General features: G+C 45.9%; 1 protein-coding gene across 5 annotated transcripts in view; it reads right to left on the reverse strand.

Annotated features, from left to right (window-relative positions):
* peak1 (pseudopodium-enriched atypical kinase 1) overlaps positions 1–13,007 on the reverse strand; it is a 134,790-nt gene that overhangs the window by 67,205 nt on the left and 54,578 nt on the right. For all 5 annotated transcript variants that reach the window (XR_014569152.1, XR_014569153.1, XM_083763292.1 and 2 more), the window contains exon 2: positions 11,018–11,106. The gene's annotated coding sequence lies outside the window, so the exon portion shown is untranslated. The remainder of the gene's footprint in view (positions 1–11,017; positions 11,107–13,007) is intronic.

Consider the following 13,007-nt stretch of genomic DNA (forward strand, 5'->3'; position numbering starts at 1 on the left):
ACTAGGGTAAAGTATTTAGAAATGTTTTTTTTTTATGATCAGTTCTTTATTTTAGATTTTTTACAAACACATAAAACAGAAAACCTAAAATACAAACACAGGCAACAACAGCAGAGTACGTATTCATGGACAGACAAGATAGATAAGATAAACAAAACAAAAAAAGAAAAAAGAAAATCAAATTAAAATTTGAAAATAGTTTACATTATTTACACGACCAAACGCAGCATCATCAACCGTATCATAATGTGTAGTAATACAATAAACAATCAAGAGGGTATTGCCTGACCATGGATCACACCAAGGGACCTGCAACATGACTGAGGAACACGTCCCACTTCAGATCATATATATCCAACTGATTATTCATCTTAAAGGATAACCTCTCCAAAGCAGCCACAATACCAAGCTGAGTGAACCATACATGTGCTGGAGGCAAATCCTCAGACTTCCATTCCTTAACAATGATTTCCCTGCCCACCATTAATGCTGTTTGAATCCAGTCAGCTAGAGGTGTTTTAGTGGCGATGGATCACCCAGAATAAAATATTTAGAAATGTTAAATATGACTGTAGGATAAACGTCATATTCTGGCAGTGTTGACTTTTTTATTCAGTCTTTTAAATAAAATTCTTTTTAGTTTTATTCACATTTTAGTCATTTGAAATGTTTAGTTAGTTTAGTTTTAGTTGACTAAATGTCATAAGATTTTAGTTTAGTCGATGGTGTCGTAATGCCTGATCTGAACTTAGCTGAAGTTCACAATGCAGCACAGCATGACACGTTGTGAGCTTGAAGTTTTTTCAGTGAAAAAAGGTAGTCGGATATTTTTTGTCATCGCTTCAGACAAAATAAACACTGGATTCTGACTGAATAAGTGAACAGGCAGGTCTTCAGATCTTGGGACACTTGAGCACAAGACAGGATACAAGGCTGTGTGGCAGGATTGAACCTCTATAACCTTTCTGTTACAAGACGTTCAATCTACCCACTGGACCACAAGACAAGACAATACAATGACTTTCACCAATATGATTAAGAGGCACTCTTTGTCTGGGAGGAAGACACTAACATACTTCTGAAAACAACACACACACACACACACACACACACACACGCACATGCACATGCACATGCACACATAAAAAAAGACTCATAAAAATGCCGGACAAGAACAGAATTGTCTATTGTCACAGAAATGACAACAGTGTCTATCTCTGTAAACAGGAGAGGACATTCAGGTCAAAGCAGAGGGCTGTCTGCCAGAGACAGACAGAGAGGAGACAAGCCCGGGACGGGACGGGGCTGAGAGGAAGAGGAAACGTTTTACAGAAAAACATCTTCACAAACCACAACCACATATGTCCAGACATTTCTTCACTGTGCAAACCAAGGAAAACATCTTAAAAAAAAAACACAAAAACACGTTTAGAACATTCCAAGTACGGATGCATAATATTAGAAACAACCTAAATATGTAGGTCGGAGAGGCTTGTCGTCGGTATCAAGCCGAACCTCGTTTCGCAATGCATAACATCCAGTGGTGTCCCGTTTCAAGTTTTCAAATGTATAAAAATATTTTGAAAATAGCGTACAAACTAAATAAAATGTACAAACTCACGGCTTAAAGGCGCTGTGAAATGAAAAATACGTTTTTCACACTTTTAGACCATATCCGTGGTCATCATATAGGCATACCTAACAATGGATGCCATTTTTTTTTGAAAATTCTCATTTCTGTGTGTTTTTATATCAAAGGTCCATAAAAACGATTGCATTATTTATTTATTAAAACGAAAACGTGCTGCGTGATGACGTGTAGAGATACACATCGATAAAAGCCAATAAAAACTAGAAAAAGTGCCCTTCCGGGCACAGGTCTCCACCAGGTTATCCACAGATCCGTGCAGTTAGAGGTAAAAACACTTTTCGGCCAGTTATAGCGCCACCTTGAGGCTGAGTTGAAATTGTTCATGTGGCATTTCGTCCTCGGCCTAGTGGGAATGTGGGTGCACAATTTCACGGAAATCACGCGATGTGTTCATGATTTGCAGCATTTTGTTTGAAACTGAGCACTCCTGTGAACTTTGGAAGCCAATCTTAACCAATCAGGATGGAGTCTGATAAATCTGAAAGACCCGTTTCGTTGAATGGCTCTAGAGAGACTGTGTACCAATTTGCGTGATGTTTGGACAAAATCTGTAGGTGTACTGTGCAAAAACTTGTTTTGCACAAAGCGGCCTCCTGGTGGCGCTATAACAGGCCGTTCTGGGAAGTTTGGGGCAGAGGTTCATGGTTGGCATCCAGGGAGTGTGTGTGCAAAATATGGCATGGAAAAACTTGTTTTGCACAAAGCGGCCTCCTGGTGGCGCTATAACAGGCCGTTCTGGAAAGTTTGGGGCAGAGGTTCATGGTTGGCATCCAGGGAGTGTGTGTGCAAAATATGGCATCGACCGGGTTAACGGTGGCCGAGATTAGCTGTTCACGGACACACGGACGGACACACAAACGGACACACAAACGGACGGACGGAGTGCAAAACATACTCTCCCCACATGCCTTCGGCCTGGTGGAGACAATGAAGCTCACCCGTTTAATTCCCCATATTTGCGCCGCCGTCCATCACAGCTGCTACTGATTACAGAATACTCCGTTTTTATTTCCATTCCAGATAACATCCAGACAGTGTATTACTCGGTTTCAACTTAATCATCACGCTAAAATATGTATCCGAAAACATTATAGGGTAGAAATAAGCCACATAACAGTAAACTGGTTGTGCTGGCCGACCATCTGATTTATAAACAAACAACACCACGCTGTTGCGCATAGCATAGCTAACGTCCCTAGCTACCGTCCCATCGCCTGAAGGGATGCAACGCTCTGATTGGTTCAGAAACTTCAGACCGGTGTTTCATGTTGAAACACCATTTTCATGTTGTTCACCATTTCCGTTTCACTGCGCCTTTAAGTGGTTAATCACACTAATCAATTTTGTCAAACATAAAATAAATTCAAGATTATTGATTATTCGGAAAAGTCACTTCGGAAAAGTAGTACTAATAAGTCCTAATGGGATCTGCACAGGCCAACCCGTTTGTCTTTTAGGCTTCATCATCACAAATTGCACAGGGCAGATATGACAAATAAATTAAATATACAAATAAATCAATTTTTTTCTTTCCCAAAAATTGACAAAATAGCAGAAGTAGTTGATCAACAAGATTTTATAACACATCACGAAGTGACATAAGCGTGTAGATCAGAAATTTCTGCTATTTTCAACATGAAAACGATTGACGATTAAGCAGAAATAACTGCGATTTTCGCAAATAATTGCAATTAGACAATTATGTAATAATTGTTGACAGGCCTATTCATATTGTGAGCTCATCAGCTCCTCCTGGGTTCAGAACATCTCCTTCTGAAGAACAGCACGTACCTCGTTAACCTCGTTAACTGCACATACCTCTTTAGCTGCAGCATGAGTGCCGTTGAAAAATAACCACCCTTTAAGGAAGCGGATAATTATAATCTTAAATTACACAATGACACATATCTTAGAGAGGACTGGAGCAAATGTACTATAGGCACTTTAGACAGATATTGGGTGATTATGTCAGGTTCAAACACACACCTAGCTTCTCATGTGTCACAAGCACATTGCCTTCCTTCCCTGAAAGCCAGGCTATCCGTTTGTTTGTTTGTAAATCAAAGATTATCTTTCTCATAAACCCATCAACCAAACTACCAGCAAAAGAGAGGAGAAGAAGAGAGCAGTAGGCCCAGGCCGTAGCGTAACGGTCTGGGCACCGGACTGGTGATCCAGTCGCGGTGTGCCGCGGGTTCGACTCCCGAACCCGACACGGCCTTTACCGCATGTCATCCCCCCATCTCTCTCCCGTTTCCTGTCAGCCTACTATCTGTCCCTTAAAAAATCAATAAAAAGGCGTAAGCCGCAAAAAAATATCTTAAAAAAAAAAAAAAAAAAAAAAAAAGAAGAGAGCAGTAGAGAAGTGTGGGCTGACAATGCGTGAACCATCCTACAGTAGAAGCCTGAGCCACATGTGTGCATGTGTGTGCGTGTGCGCGCGTGTGTGTGTGCGCGCGTGCGTGTGTGAGTCACCTGGGAGAATATATAGAGCATCATCAACAAAGATAAAGTCCTGAAGAGTGCTTTCGGGTTTATAAGTGATGTATTTTTAAAGCGGAGAATGTTTCCAGTCCTGTGCAGCTCATGGGGGAGAGGGGGGGGGGGGGGGGGGGGTGTACAGCAGGCCTTTGTAATGAGATATAATATATGTTGGCAATGCACCAGTTTTACATAAAGATAAACAATATTCCTTCTCCCCAATGTAGTCATTATTGGCAATTCGTTCCTTCCCACACACATTTATGTGTGTTGTCACCGCTCTCGCATGCTACTCTGGCTCAGATGGCAGTGAGGAGCCCCCACCGGGAGGATGTAGACTAGAGCCTTCATCCTATCCTCAGCCCAACAGCCGGCCCAGCCCGTGGGACTGTCACCCAGCCCGTGGGACTGTCACCCAGCCCGTAGGACTGTCACCCAGCCCGTGGGACTGTCACCCAGCCCGTGGGACTGTCACCAAGCCTGCCCGGCTTCCCAAAACCAAACACAGGCCGATTGTGTAGACACTAGACAGAGCCGGCTGCACCGCGGTGGGCGTGACCCCTCGGTCTCCGTAGTGGAGGGGCAGCTACGGTATAATAAACCAGCAATACTTTAAATGGTTTATTGTTTTGTCGAAGTATGCACAGCATTGATTGGTTCACTAACGATGCACATACACAGTTCATAATGAATGTGCTGTATGATTTAATCAGTAAGGAATTTCAAAGGAATCAATGCTGCATTCATGGTCCTACAGTACTGTATGTGTATGTATACAGTAGGGCACACACACACACAAAGTCTCACACACACTCACACACACACACACACACACACACACACACACACACACACACACACACACACACACACACTTTTCTTCTTTTTTTTTGCATTTAGTGATATAATTTAAAGGATTTAACAGGTTTGATGTAGAGTGGGCATAGACTTTAGACAGTACTTGAAAGGAATGCATGAATATACAACATCAAAGGCGTGTTATTATCAGTACCATGTACGACTATATTTTAAATTAAGGGCGCTTTCACACCGGACATGTTTGGTTCGTTTAAAACGAACCATGGTCCGCTTACCCCTTTGGTTCGGTTGGTGTGAACGTGCATCCGAACTCTGGTGCGGATCAAAGAAACGAACCATGGTCCGCTAAAAAAGGCCGGACTCGGTTCGCTTCCAAACGAACCACGGTGCGGTTCGTTACTGGTGTGAACGCATTCGGACTTTATAGAGGACCAAATACAGTACGATAGCCAAAATAGCCGTCGGGCGTCGGAAGTTGTGAGGCTGCATTAATAATTAGTTATAAAAGCATGTCTTTTTTACGGGGATCACTATTGAGCTGACAGTCTGATTTTAATAGTAGACGCATATATGTCGAGGCGCACTGCGCAGCGCAAATGTAATGGCAGCGTGGTTCACATGCGCAAAAATAACACGGAATGGTATGTACGGTATGGTAAATTTGGAGCGCCTCTCTCTCTCTCTCTCTCTCTCTCTCTCTCTCTCTCTCATTATTCTCTTTCTTTAAGACTAAAGGCAACCCTTGACTTGATGGGCTTTCTCAAATAGACTACTAATAATAATGCGACGATACCAGAAGTCCATTAACGTAATCAAAGCGATGCAATGACAAAGACAGTGAGAACAACAAAAGAACAAGCTGACGGTGTGAATCAAATTATATATATTTTTTTGTCTTCTCTGTTCTGTTGCCTCGGGAGGCTGTTTTATTTTAAGCATGTGCCGCCGCCACGCAAGTTATGACAAAGCATGTGAGTCTTCATGTGTGTGTGTGTGTGTGTGTGTGTGTGTACATGAGGGGGAGAGACAGAGAAATATTTAATGTTAAATAGGCTATACACAGGTGGTCCCAAATGATTCATTGATTACATCACGATCACTATAGCAAAATACGTAAAACTAGGTCAACTCAATTACTCAATTAGCTGCAGCGGAGCTGTTCTGACTTGAAGCTCAATACTAACTGACCACCTTCAAGTTTAAACCATAAGATGACATGGAAATGCCCGCCGATTTGATGCGCAGAAATATATATCTAATCGGGTTAAGGTACATGGAAGAAAAGTCCTTTTTATCGGGGATACCTTGTTGTAGGCTATACATCTCCGTGAATTGTATACATCAGCAGCAAGCACATTATTGTTCAAACACCTACTCCTCTGTTCATCTGTTGCTCTTATTTGGCTAATAAAATAATTCATATGAATGAATGCAATAGCAAGTTGTTGCTGCCTGTCATGTTGCTGTTCTCTTCTCTCTGTGTGACTGAAGGTTGCCCCAAAATTTGTAGACAATGATTTCCCCTCATGTTCTTTTCCCCCTCACTATTTGGTTCGCTTAACATGTCCACGTGTCATTTGTTTACATATTTGGTACGCTTTACAAAGTCCAGTGTGAACGCCAAACGGACCAAAATCAAAATGCTAATATTTGGTCCTTGGTCCTTGATCCGGACCTTCTAAGCGAACTTTGGGTGTGAAAGCGCCCTAAATGTGTGGGGGAAAATTCAAAGTATCTTTGAATGGCAAAAAAACAGGGTCACCAGAACAATACATTGATTGCAGAGTCTTCTAATGCATAACAAGAACAAGAGCAAAACAAGAAGGTCCGCAGATCGGCGGGTCCAACGGGGGTCCCCACGGAGGCGTGGAAGTCGGCGCGGGGGTCCACAGTAGTCTGCGTGGGGGTCCACAGTAGTCTGCGTGGGGGTCCGCAGTAGTCTGCGTGGGGGTCCGCAGTAGTCTGTGTGGGGGTCCACAGTAGTCTGCGTGGGGGTCCACAGTAGTCTGTGTGGGGGTCCACAGTAGTCTGTGTGGGGGTCCGGCCGTCCGCAGTAGTCTGTGTGGGGGTCCACAGTAGTCTGTGTGGGGGTCCGGCCGTCCGCAGTAGTCTGTGTGGGGGTCCGCAGTAGTCTGTGTGGGGGTCCGGCCGTCCGCAGTAGTCTGTGTGGGGGTCCGCAGTAGTCTGTGTGGGGGTCCGCAGTAGTCTGTGTGGGGGTCCGGCCGTCCGCAGTAGTCTGCGTGGGGGTCCGCAGTAGTCTGTGTGGGGGTCCGCAGTAGTCTGTGTGGGGGTCCGCAGTAGTCTGTGTGGGGGTCCGCAGTAGTCTGTGTGGGGGTCCGCAGTAGTCTGTGTGGGGGTCCGCAGTAGTCTGTGTGGGGGTCCGCAGTAGTCTGTGTGGGGGTCCGCAGTAGTCTGTGTGGGGGTCCGCAGTATTCTGCGTGGGGGTCCGCAGTAGTCTGTGTGGGGGTCCGGCGGTCCGCAGTAGTCTGTGTGGGGGTCCGCAGTAGTCTGCGTGGGGGTCCGCAGTAGTCTGCGTGGGGGTCCGCAGTAGTCTGCGTGGGGGTCCGCAGTAGTCTGCGTGGGGGTCCGCAGTAGTCTGCGTGGGGGTCCACAGTAGTCTGTGTGGGGGTCCACAGTAGTCTGTGTGGGGGTCCGCAGTAGTCTGCGTGGGGGTCCACAGTAGTCTGTGTGGGGGTCCACAGTAGTCTGTGTGGGGGTCCGCAGTAGTCTGCGTGGGGGTCCGCAGTAGTCTGCGTGGGGGTCCGGCCGTCCGCAGTAGTCTGTGTGGGGGTCCGCAGTAGTCTGTGTGGGGGTCCGGCCGTCCGCAGTAGTCTGTGTGGGGGTCCGCAGTAGTCTGTGTGGGGGTCCGCAGTAGTCTGTGTGGGGGTCCGGCCGTCCGCAGTAGTCTGCGTGGGGGTCCGCAGTAGTCTGTGTGGGGGTCCGCAGTAGTCTGTGTGGGGGTCCGCAGTAGTCTGTGTGGGGGTCCGCAGTAGTCTGTGTGGGGGTCCGCAGTAGTCTGTGTGGGGGTCCGCAGTAGTCTGTGTGGGGGTCCGCAGTAGTCTGTGTGGGTGGTCCGCAGTAGTCTGTGTGGGGGTCCGCAGTATTCTGCGTGGGGGTCCGCAGTAGTCTGTGTGGGGGTCCGGCGGTCCGCAGTAGTCTGTGTGGGGGTCCGCAGTAGTCTGCGTGGGGGTCCGCAGTAGTCTGCGTGGGGGTCCGCAGTAGTCTGCGTGGGGGTCCGCAGTAGTCTGCGTGGGGGTCCGCAGTAGTCTGCGTGGGGGTCCACAGTAGTCTGTGTGGGGGTCCACAGTAGTCTGTGTGGGGGTCCGCAGTAGTCTGCGTGGGGGTCCACAGTAGTCTGTGTGGGGGTCCACAGTAGTCTGTGTGGGGGTCCGCAGTAGTCTGCGTGGGGGTCCGCAGTAGTCTGCGTGGGGGTCCGCAGTAGTCTGCGTGGGGGTCCGCAGTAGTCTGCGTGGGGGTCCGCAGTAGTCTGCGTGGGGGTCCGCAGTAGTCTGCGTGGGGGTCCGGCGGTCCGCAGTAGTCTGCGTGGGGGTCCGCAGTAGTCTGCGTGGGGGTCCGCAGTAGTCTGTGTGGGGGTCCGCAGTAGTCTGCGTGGGGGTCCACAGTAGTCTGTGTGGGGGTCCGGCCGTCCGCAGTAGTCTGCGTGGGGGTCCGCAGTAGTCTGCGTGGGGGTCCGCAGTAGTCTGCGTGGGGGTCCGGCGGTCCGCAGTAGTCTGCGTGGGGGTCCGCAGTAGTCTGCGTGGGGGTCCGCAGTAGTCTGCGTGGGGGTCCGCAGTAGTCTGCGTGGGGGTCCGTGGTTACAGTGAGTCAACTGAGTCTCAAATGTGTCACTGTTAAATCAGCGGGTGTGCTCTGCTTTGCTGCGCTGTGGCATCATGGCGCAACCGCTTAGATTAGACGATGGCATTAAAAGTGTCTGGTTCGTAGAAAGGCAGCCAATCAGAACCACAGAACTGCACGTCAGTATGACTAGCATGACGATCTGTCGTGAACTTTTCATGGGTATTCATATTAGACCAGCGCTTTTCAAGCCGCTGGTAAAAGGACAAACGCCAAGCTAATCTTCAAACATTTGACTGCACACAGCTCTTATCTGTGAAGCACTTCATCTTACAGCGAAAGCACTCATCAAAAAGTGCTTAATCTTTGTCACATTCTGCATTCTCTTTCCGCACTCTAAGTGTCCTTAACTGCTTGATTAACAGACAGAAAATGTAGTTTTATAAACAGTTCCTCTCGGGGGCGGAGAGGGAGAGCCGAGGTGAAGCAGCAGTTCATCAGAAGGAATGAGCGATAGTGCAGAAAGCGTCACTTTTTTTACTCCATAAGACGAAGTTCACAAACCCCTCCCAGACACAACCTCTGTCACTGCACAGCGATCAACCCCATGCACCCGACATTAATCAAACAGGACTGACTGACTGAGTTAATTCCAAGAGAGGAATGTGTGTTGTGAAAGACAGTGATAAATGAAAGACAGGCTAATCCCTGGAGACAATGCTGCTGTGACAATCTAATGCACTCATTACAATAGTTGATGCATGCCCAAGTACTGAACAGCTGAAAACCACATGGCACTCATTATCCCCCCCCCCCTCTCACACACACACACACACACACACACACACACACACACAAACACATCACTGTCACTGAATCTACCGCAGATATTAAAATGCTATGTGTTCATTTCACAAGATTGAGTGTGTGTGTGTGTGTGTGTGTGTGTGTGGGGGGGGGATCACTAGATCTAGATCTCTCTCTCAGCGTTCATTAAACTCTTGATGCCCTCCAGGCAGAAAAACATTCCTGTCAGATGTCACACGATGAAAAGCTACAACCCGACGTCTCAAGAACAAACACCCACCTCCGCCGCTGCACCCCCACAGCAACACGGATGAAGAAAAAGGCATCCGTCGAACGATGAGTGGCAACCGACACATTTGTGGAGCTGATGTTAACACAGAGTACACCTGAACCCGCGGCGCTGCGGCGGGCACGCAGCGTTAAATATAGGCACAGAGTACTTGGAGGTCAACTATGAATGATCTATATGACAGTCACTCTCAACCATGATGAGGATATTGCAAAGAGATTCCACTCCAAATGATTTCCAAAACACTACGATTCTGATGATAAGATGACATAAAAAAGTAGCAACCTCTCCATTAAATTACATAAAATATTCCATATTACCGTTGGATGGCATCGATCTGTTTTACGTCCCCATTCACTTTTGGGTTGCAACGAGAGTGGGAGATAATGATGACACACTTTAATGGTGTATTATTCTAGAGCCTGATCGAGGCTAGATTATTTTGGTCTGATGCCAATATTCATTTTTGAGAGTCCCAGACCACCATGAACAATATTTAAGCCATCAAAGTAAAGATCAAGATTGACACATCGGGCTGTATAATTGCCAATATCGATGTAATTAAAAAGGGTATAAAGTAGGCTATGGTGCCTGGCCAGTGGCTTTAGTCTATTAACCTTTTAACCACTCCATTCAAACCATCCTCGCTTCACTCCAATCTATAAATAGAGCAACCAAGGATCAAAAATTAGCTCATGGAAGGAGCCGTACAATGTACTCATACATTGTACGTTTTTTCAACCAAAAGAAATGAGCCATTTGGCTGTTCTTTCCGAGCAGCCACGATGAAAGCATGGGATTAGAAATGTGAGAAACACAAAGGCTAGAGGAATACTGGCAGCAGAGGATGCAGGGCTGAGGATAATGGGGCCTTATAGGCAGCAGACAGAGAGAGGGAGGTGAGTCGGAGATTACTTCTGCCAGGTTGCTTAATGAGGTTTTCTTTCTCCACGCGGAGGTCGAGAAGCAGTGAGACAATCCCATTAGGGAAATCCTAGAGGGTTTTTTTAGCTCTTTGGAGAGTATCATCACCGCGACAGTATAGATTAGACAAGTAGGAACATAGTAGTGTTGATTTTGTTTATTATAATATTATCCACTAGTCCTAGCATTTTATTCTAGTCTTTTTTTATTTGTTGAGACAGACATTAAGAAAGAGATGAGGAACTCACCCAGTCAGTCAGACTCAGTCAGTCTCTGTGTTGTAATGGAAGTCCCTTAATATGTGAAGACTTGAGCAGGTGTGATGTCACGCAGGTTTCTGGAAAAAGAGAGAAAAGAAAAAAAAACAATTTATTCATTCATTCAACTTTCATTTATTTATTTTGAGAAGAGTACAGCTACAATACAGCACGAGTACAGTACAGTACACTACAGTACAAGTAGTACAGGAGTTCAGTACAGTATAACAATTACAGTATAGTTCCAGCGCTCAGTTCACACAGGTGTGATGTTCTGGCGGACACAAAAAGAACCATCATCACTACCATTCAGAAAGTAATTTATATTCAGTGTGTGTTTGGGTTAGTCAGCCATCCAGCAGTGAACTCCCTTACTCCACTGTGGGGGAAAGTCACATTAGAAACACAGTGAACTCCCTTACTCCACTGTGGGGGAAAGTCACATTAGAAACACAGTGAACTCCCTTACTCCACTGTGGGGGAAAGTCACATTAGAAACACAGTGAACTCCCTTACTCCACTGTGGGGGAAAGTCACATTAGAAACACAGTGAACTCCCTTACTCCACTGTGGGGGAAAGTCACATTAGAAACAGTGAACTCCCTTACTCCACTGTGGGGGAAAGTCACATTAGAAACAGTGAACTCCCTTACTCCACTGTGGGGGAAAGTCACATTAGAAACAGTGAACTCCCTTACTCCACTGTGGGGGAAAGTCACATTAGAAACAGTGAACTCCCTTACTCCACTGTGGGGGAAAGTCACATTAGAAACAGTGAACTCCCTTACTCCACTGTGGGGGAAAGTCACATTAGAAACAGTGAACTCCCTTACTCCACTGTGGGGGAAAGAAACAGTGAGTGGATAGAATGAGTGAGTCTCTCTGAGCCACTCTGCTACACCTAGAATCCAAGATTATGTTTGGGTCAAACATTCCAGCTCGACTTCACTTCACACTCTACTGCCTTTTGAAAGTTGAATGCAGACTCATAATCAACACAGAGTATTTGTTTTAGGGATGGGCGATTTAACATTTATGGACGATAAAAATCACCGCTATGGCTGATAACCGCTATAATCCTATGTCAATGTGATCTCATTCTGTATTTAAAATGTTTTTTCCCATATCATACTTTTTGGCCCATATGCCAAAATAAACAGCTTGTATGTAGTATTGTTATTTAAAAATGTTCCAACTTGTTGGCCCTCTTGAAAGCTTCCCCAGAAAACACTCATTTGCATTAATAAAACCTCACAGCTAATGTCTTATCAGTCATCATCATGCATCTTCAAACCGTCACATTTGATCTATACACTGGGCATACCAGTCAGCTGCAGGAATACAAATCACAGCTTGTGAACGATGTGTTTATCTGCAGGAGCTTGTAGGGGAATACCCCCAACACAAGGGGAATACCCCCCAACACAAGATAACACATAACACAAGATGTGTCTTTGTTCACCTAAACAAAGGTGAAGCAAATAACAGAAACACTTAAAGCCTGAAATGGATTGTTTCAGTTTGTAAACATTTTTCACACAGTACCTACAGTACAGTAGATTGGACATAGTCCTTGGACACTTGAATGCTCATGGTTGATGCGCTACCGGGCACGCCTGAGTGCACAGTCTGCACACACACACACACACACACACACACACACACACACACACACACACACACACACACACACACACACACACGGGCACCAATGTTCGTCGACTACCTTTTTTCACTGACGAAAACTAAATGGAAACTAAATAAAAAACTAAGACTAAATACTGTATACTGACAATTTTGTCAACAAAGACTAAAGACTAAAATGATAGGAAGGGACTATAGTGGACAAGATAAGTCATTTTACAATTAGCTGCAGGGTCCAGATTCACTGTAGTGCCGAGCCCACAGAACTGACTTTACAGGGTTTCAAATTCAAACGCCTTTCAAACGCCTTCAATACGTTTCCAACTCTTTCACATTT

This window comes from Protomyctophum parallelum (assembly GCF_964188405.1).
Source record: "Protomyctophum parallelum genome assembly, chromosome: 4".
NCBI lineage: Eukaryota > Metazoa > Chordata > Actinopteri > Myctophiformes > Myctophidae > Protomyctophum > Protomyctophum parallelum.